This window comes from Sinocyclocheilus anshuiensis, unplaced genomic scaffold (assembly GCF_001515605.1).
Source record: "Sinocyclocheilus anshuiensis isolate Anshui unplaced genomic scaffold, SAMN03320099.WGS_v1.1 scaffold405, whole genome shotgun sequence".
Lineage (NCBI taxonomy): Eukaryota > Metazoa > Chordata > Actinopteri > Cypriniformes > Cyprinidae > Sinocyclocheilus > Sinocyclocheilus anshuiensis.
This window is the reverse complement of record NW_015539855.1, coordinates 825,000-833,236: the sequence shown is the minus strand read 5'-3', so window position 1 is coordinate 833,236 and position 8,237 is coordinate 825,000.

Below are 8,237 nucleotides of genomic sequence, written 5' to 3'. Positions count from 1 at the left end.
AAGTTAATGAATACTTATGAGTAAGTATGACATACATTATTTTTAGTTGGCATTAACTGAAAGTAAATTCTAATTCCCACCATGTGACTTGATGGTAGAGTTATTTGTGTTATTTTAGTTGTTTTTGGGCAAGAAAACAAAAAAGGGAACATTTATAGTATTTATAATGTCTTGGTTGAAGATGTACATAATAAATGTATTCAATGAGTTAGTTATTTTTTGGGTAGAACCCAAAACATATAACATCACATTGAGGTTCCTTAAATGAAAGACAAAATAATAATTCTGATTAAATTGTATTGATCCAAATTGAGGGAAAATTGTTAATGTACAGTAACTTAACTGATTTGTGTGGAAATGATGTACATGATCGCATAATGTAAATTCAAAGGATTGTTTAGCTCATATTTGAAGGTGCTTCATTGTCACCAGGCTATGAAGCACTTACTGGCACACCAGCTTTTATTGTTCATTTGTTAACAAGAGGTGCATGAGTGGTGCTTTAGATCATTTTCTTGTAAAAGTGTAATTTGTAGAAATTGCAGATGGATGGAGATTTTCAGTTCTAGGGCTGCTCGATTAAGGCATAACATCATAATGACGAATAGTTTGGTCAATATTGAGATCACGCTCATTTAACACGATTACTCATTGGAAACATCATGCATTTATTGGCCTTAAAAAAATTTTAACAGTGGATATAAATTGTTGTATTTCACTCTGTGACAACCAACTGAAAACATATAGTCAACCTTTTTGTAAACTATGTTCTTCTTGGTCATAGCTGTGTGGGCAGTGCTTCGAATCGACATACAGTACAGCTGTGTTTCAGGTGACAGAAGTTCAAGCCCTAACTCAGTCTTGCTGACCCCATTCCCTAGACAAAGAATGTTGCGCTTTAAAGCAACATCACTTCTTTGACTCAAAGAAGTAAACATTTAAAAAGTTTCAAACACAAAGATATATAATATACATAAGGGTTTTATATTGTAGTTACTGTGTGTGTGAATGACGAGTTTAATTCAATAGCGAGTACCTCACAATTTCCAAAATACAGGTCTTTCAAACAAAAGTACAGATTTTTATGTTTAGATTATGCATAATAATGGGAACACTGGAGCATCTTTTAGAGAGTTTTACTGTGCTGACTGTCATAACCGAATGAGACACACTGTTTGAATGCTGAATGGAGAATGAGTTTCTGTGAACACAAATTTAACAGCTTATACTGTTTCTCAAACAAAGCTATTGAATGTCTTTAGAAGACCTAGAATGTAAAAACATTTATGGTGCTTTTATAAAAGCTCCCATTTTCTTTGGTTTGAAATTATGTCAGGTTTCACCTCGATCAATTCTAGATGTTTTTTTTTTTTGCAAGTGTAATACTCAGATAGTTCAGTGTGTTCAGGATGATCTACCAAATCACCTTTAGGACATAATGAAATTGTTTCTGTTAAAAATATTTAATAACTGCATTGCTTAGCCTTGAGAATATCTCAGTTTAAACGTGCATGTATATTAAAAATGTTTGAAATACCTATTTACCTATTGCATTTGACTATAGAAGTTTAATGCGTTCAAACTTATGTTTATAATTTTACAAATCAAATCATAATTGGAATGTATTTCAATTATCAGGTATGAATATTTGCGTGTGTGGCTAGTAGAATGTAAAACTTTGAAAGAAGTACATTTTTGTTTTACTAGATGAATGAATGAATGAATGAATGAGGCATTTATATAGCGCTTTATTGTGTATTGCTGTACATCTAAAGCACTTTACAATCATATGGGGGGGGGGGGGGGGGGGTCTCTCCTCAACCACCACCAGTGTGCAGCATCCAGAATTTTAGATGGGTTAAATAAGTTTCAAATTGATGTGGGGTCAGTAAATACTTTGTACAAAATTTGTTTGCATAATGTATTTGTAGAATGCTAAGAGATATTGCTCATCTGCAGACCAGCGTGATCTACTGAAGGTTACGTAGAAAGAGAGATCTGTGGAGGTGAGATGCCAGAGGAATTGACAGCATTAGTGAGGTTATGATTATTGGGAAATATTTTAGTATTCTCAGAGCATTTTTTTAATTACTTAATATTGCAAAACTGAACATAATGTATTAATAAGTGTTCAGTGTAAGGTGTGTTGCGAATAAAGTGAGACTGTAAAATCAAATGATTCCTGCACTTAAGTGAATGCAGTTAATTGGAGGTATTTCAGAAATGTGCTAATCTTGCAAAAATAAAAATGTCTTAATTTATTCACACACACACACACACACACTCCAAGATGCACGTGGAGCAACTGCTAATTGTGTTTTCTTTTTTTATAGAGCCATGTCATTATGATTTGTCAGAGACTTTTTGCAGATAAAGCAAAATGAGAGAAATGATGAGGGGATAGTGTGAAGTCCTTAGTGGGGAATTGTTCATTAGCATTAGACAGTAATTAGCTGTTATTAGCGTATTATCTTACTAGATTCTTTAGGGTTTATATATCTTAGTCATGGGGTTGTGTATAGGATTGGGGCTTGATGTCTACATTCCCAATTTTACACTAGTTTTCACCATCCATTGTTTATTTATGGTATGAAACACTCAGCAAAACACAAAAGCTGATTCATTTAATTTATGCATAATGCGGCAAAGCTGCAGACGAGAGAACGGAGCGTCTTTTATTGGAGAGGGTTTATAAGCTAATCTTTGATTATTATGATAAAGATGCTAATGATAAAGATGTACATTTATTCAAATGAACATATCACATAAATAACAGGGCAATAAAATATCAGTGTGAGTTCTTTTTTAAAGAAATGCTGCTAACATACAGGCTAATGACATCTTACACTATATCTCCTTGTTGTTCAATTAAAAAAAAAAGGTTCAGCGTAGCTGTCACGAATTCGGTCCATGGACTTCCGTTTATTCACCACCAGAGGTCACCCTTTCCATTACATTGACTCTCGCACAACACAAACTGTTGCATAGCACCCCGGACTACATATCCCATCATTCTTTGCACGATTTGCACACTGCACTGATTGCACTCATTGCACACAGCTGTTTCTAATCACCTCACTCACTATATAACACCCACTCTAACCACCTTTCTCTGCTGAGTATTGTTTAGCCCGTACCCCATTCCGAGTCTCTGAGTTTTCCTTGTTTTTGCCTTGCCTTGCCTGTTTTCGCGGTTTCTGATCTTTGCCTGTTTTTCTGGATTTTTCCCTCTCGTCTCGCCCCTGTGATTCTGTCTGCCGATCGGTGACCTACGCTAGCCCGGGGACTATTCTTGTGTTTTGCCCGCCATATACCTGTTTGCCATTGTTTGACCCTGCCTGTTTACCACGTCTCTTTAATAAAGCCTGCAGATGGATCCACACGTCTCACGTCTCGTCAGCCCCGTTACAGTAGCCTGTGTTGCCAATTTGAGGAATAATGTATCTGATTATGATAAAAAATCTTTCACTTTGATGAAATTTAACATTTTGTCAAGAAGTGCAGCTGTTTTGTAGCAATCATGGTTTAATGCCTACTGGTCCGTACTGACAGATGGTGCTCTAATTTTCTATCAACTGAAGGTGATTCTTGGAAGCTCATTTTAGAAGTTAAAGTCAAGTTCAAACTTTATATTCAGTCATTATTATCAGCTATTCTGATCATACAAAGTACTGGAGTACATAATAGAGTGTCTTTATAGAGCTGGGCTACATTTCTTAGATTAAGATTCCCCATAAAGTAATATACTGCACTCTTAAAAATAAAGGTGCTCCACGATGCCATAGAAGAACCTTTTTGTCTAAATGGTTCCATAAAGAACCTTTAACATCTGAAGAACCTTTCTGTTTCACAGAAGGTTCTTTGTGGCGAAAGAAGGTTCTTCAGATTATAAAAACGCAAGAAAGAAATGGTTCTTTAAAGAACCCTTGACTGAATGGTTCTTTGTGGAACCAAAAATGGTTATTCTATGGCATCGCTTGAAGAACCTTTTGAAGCACCTTTATTTTTAAGAGTGTGTAGTTATATTTCTAATTTAATTGGCTACCTTTATTCTGATCTTGAGTCTGGGTTATTCATGAGTAGGGATTGTTTTTGAAAAATGTAATTGCACTTTTGGGTGCAATTTTCCCTTCATTCTTCAAGGTGTTTCTTTTTTCTCAAATGCATTTGAGAATCTGTGCTGCTCATAAGTCATTTTTTTTTTGTGTGAGAAGAATCCACACCTCACAATAATGTCAATAGGTACTTCTTCTGATTTATTTCACTTTATTGTGTCATTCGCCCCATCAGATCTGAAAACATTTTATCTATTGGGTATCAATGCAATTCAATCATTCAAATTGTCATGATTTTGATATAACTAAAGTATATATTTTAATTTTAAATAAGACTTTCTTCAGTGGAGCAAGTATGGAGGAATTTTGAAAATGTTCCAGAAAATTAATCTCATCAGTCAAAACTGAACTGTAGATGAGAGAGGGAGAGAGAAACATAGGTAAGTTGCATCGGTGTGTAAAAGTGATATTGTATTATTACATTTAGAAATAACTGTTTTCACTCGTAAACAGTGCTTGATCTGTGCATATTTTGAGACGTCTTTTTCACTGGAGAAAGCAAAATTACTGTATGGATAGAGAACTCATTTGAACTTAAAAACGGAATTGGATTGATGTATTTTGATTTCTTGCTAACATGAAGCTTTTAATTTCACAAGATGTTAATTCATGCACTTGTGTGGCTTACTTGTGGATTATTGCAATGTTTTTATCAGCTGTTTGGACTCTTATTCTGACGGCACCCATTCACTGCAGAGGATCCATTGGTGAGCAAGTGACATAATGCTAAATTTCTCCAAAACATTTTTTGAATGCTTGACGTTAATTGCATTATATAAGATGCTTTGGAAGTCGCAACATGTTTCACATGATAACAAACTGAACTTATATTCCATAAAATATGGTACACTGAATAGGGAGAAAGAAAATAATACAGATTGAAAGTGACTATATTTTCATGACATTGTTTTTTTTTGTTTTTGTTCTTGTATACTTTAGGGCAAACTAGATCTTTCTAATCTTAATTGTCCGGTCCTTTTAAGACGTCTGCTAGAGCTGCTACAAGGTCTTGTGATGATAAGAATGTCCTTTTGTGGTTGTTGTCTGATATATCGATGAGATCCAGTTAGCATCAGCTGTGCTGGACTAAATGTTGTTGTTTTGGAGGCTTGGATCTGTGAGCGAGCGGGCACCTTAGGTCATATCTCTCTGATGCAACTCATCCCTAAACCCTGAGACATCTCCACTCACTTCTGCACCTTCTGTCCTCCTGATTCTTTTACTACTTCTAGATCCCATTTCAGCTTGGCTGTTTTGGAGAGACTCTTCTTTATTTCTCTGTTCAGCTCTTGTACACAAACCCTCGGCAGGGTTTTGACTGCACTGGACTGATCTTTGAGGAGCTCTGGTACTCTGGTGCTTTTGTACTTGTTAAAGCTGTTGTACTTCAAACTGACACAGTCTGGAGCTCTGTCTCCATGTCTGTCTCTCTCTCTTGCTTTATATGCGTGTTAGTAAACCAAGGCCAGTTTTTACGTATTAACCCGCATCTAACAGATTGTAAAGGGATTAAAGCAGTCAATCAGTCTCATCTCTCCTCTAATAGACATATTAATCATCTGAGCCAAAACCGTATTAGTTATACCAGCTCAGAACCATACCGTTCACATGTGGGCTCCTCATGATCTATCATTCTTACAAATATTATTATTATTATTATGTGTACAAGATGTTAATTCATGCACTTGTGTGGCTTACTTGTGGATTATTGCAATGTTTTTATCAGCTGTTTGGACTCTTATTCTGACGGCACCCATTCACTGCAGAGGATCCATTGGTGAGCAAGTGACATAATGCTAAATTTCTCCAAAACATTTTTTGAATGCTTGACGTTAATTGCATTATATAAGATGCTTTGGAAGTCGCAACATGTTTCACATGATAACAAACTGAACTTATATTCCATAAAATATGGTACACTGAATAGGGAGAAAGAAAATAATACAGATTGAAAGTGACTATATTTTCATGACATTGTTTTTTTTTGTTTTTGTTCTTGTATACTTTAGGGCAAACTAGATCTTTCTAATCTTAATTGTCCGGTCCTTTTAAGACGTCTGCTAGAGCTGCTACAAGGTCTTGTGATGATAAGAATGTCCTTTTGTGGTTGTTGTCTGATATATCGATGAGATCCAGTTAGCATCAGCTGTGCTGGACTAAATGTTGTTGTTTTGGAGGCTTGGATCTGTGAGCGAGCGGGCACCTTAGGTCATATCTCTCTGATGCAACTCATCCCTAAACCCTGAGACATCTCCACTCACTTCTGCACCTTCTGTCCTCCTGATTCTTTTACTACTTCTAGATCCCATTTCAGCTTGGCTGTTTTGGAGAGACTCTTCTTTATTTCTCTGTTCAGCTCTTGTACACAAACCCTCGGCAGGGTTTTGACTGCACTGGACTGATCTTTGAGGAGCTCTGGTACTCTGGTGCTTTTGTACTTGTTAAAGCTGTTGTACTTCAAACTGACACAGTCTGGAGCTCTGTCTCCATGTCTGTCTCTCTCTCTTGCTTTATATGCGTGTTAGTAAACCAAGGCCAGTTTTTACGTATTAACCCGCATCTAACAGATTGTAAAGGGATTAAAGCAGTCAATCAGTCTCATCTCTCCTCTAATAGACATATTAATCATCTGAGCCAAAACCGTATTAGTTATACCAGCTCAGAACCATACCGTTCACATGTGGGCTCCTCATGATCTATCATTCTTACAAATATTATTATTATTATTATGTGTGTGTGTGTGTGTGTGTGTGTGTGTGTGTGTGTGTGTGTACACTTAGCTATAATTTGTGAGCATAGTTGTCCAAGAAGTTAAATAAATCTGACTAAATCCATGTTTAGGGACTTTTGGAGGACAAAAATGTTTAATATGTTGTTAAAATGCTAAATGTTTTCTTTAAGGTCTATGTTTTGTTGTGTAATATACATAAAAATGCAATTACCCTGCCTCCTTGTTTGATGTATTTAGTTAATATATTATGTCTAAGGGTGTATTATTTTGTTTATTTCCTGGGAAGGCCTCATACAGGCAAATATGTAACTGCTGCATGTTGTAGAGGAAATTAAGCAATTGTCCTATTGCAAGTATTTCTTTTCTTTTAATGTAATACCTTTGTATTGTAACTAATAACACGTTATTGTGATTGTTTTATTAAGATAGTGGTTTATTAAGAAAGAAGCCACACTTGGTATCGTAGTTGTTTTATTAAGATATAAACAACTTCTTAGAGGATTTCCAGTATGATGTCACAAGACATTGGGATCCACCTGCTGTGTATAAAAGACTGAAGTGCGATGATGAGATCGGATGCTGCTTTGGGACCACCTGAAGAGCCTCTCCGGCACCAGAACCATTGCTGATATTGCCTGGAGCAAATAACTTTCATATTTATACTTTATTTAGTACTTGTATACATAGTTGTAAAATATTTGTACTGCTTACTTATTAATTGTAATGAATAAACTGACTTGTAGTTATATAACACAAGTCTGCCTCCCCTGGCATTGATTTATAGCTAAGAACAGACCACGGAGATGTCTTCTGTGACCTATTTTGTAAGTATGAACTCAGATGTTTATGGGATAGGACAGATTTGACTTAGGGTGTTTTCACACCTGTTGATCGATTGCTTTGTTCCGAAACAGGGATTAAAATTATTACAATGTTGCTTTTTATTCTTGGTGCGGTTCGCTTTCACAAGGCAAAGTTTCTAAACGGACCACGCGCTAGTAAACTGTTCTCTCATTGGTCAAAGTTCCATGGTTTATTTTCCGGGATTCCACTTAGCTGTCACAGCTGTCATCTGTCAGGATGGAACAACAACAGCTTCTCGGGCTTATTGTTGTTTTTTTTGTAGCTGTCGTTATATTCATTTATCATTTTGAGCAGGAGTCCAGGATTCATCGGGAAAACATTTTTAAAATGCACCTACAAAGAAGAGCAATAAGACGACATTATGAAATGAAAGTGTGCTTTTTTATTTTGAATGGCGAAGACGTGCTCACCCACAGACATTCACATGGTTCATTTTGAAGTATTAGCAAAACAACAAAGCTAATTATTTTCACGGAACTTACGTAATTACCCATCATACATTGTGATATAGCCTGGTTCGTTGGTCC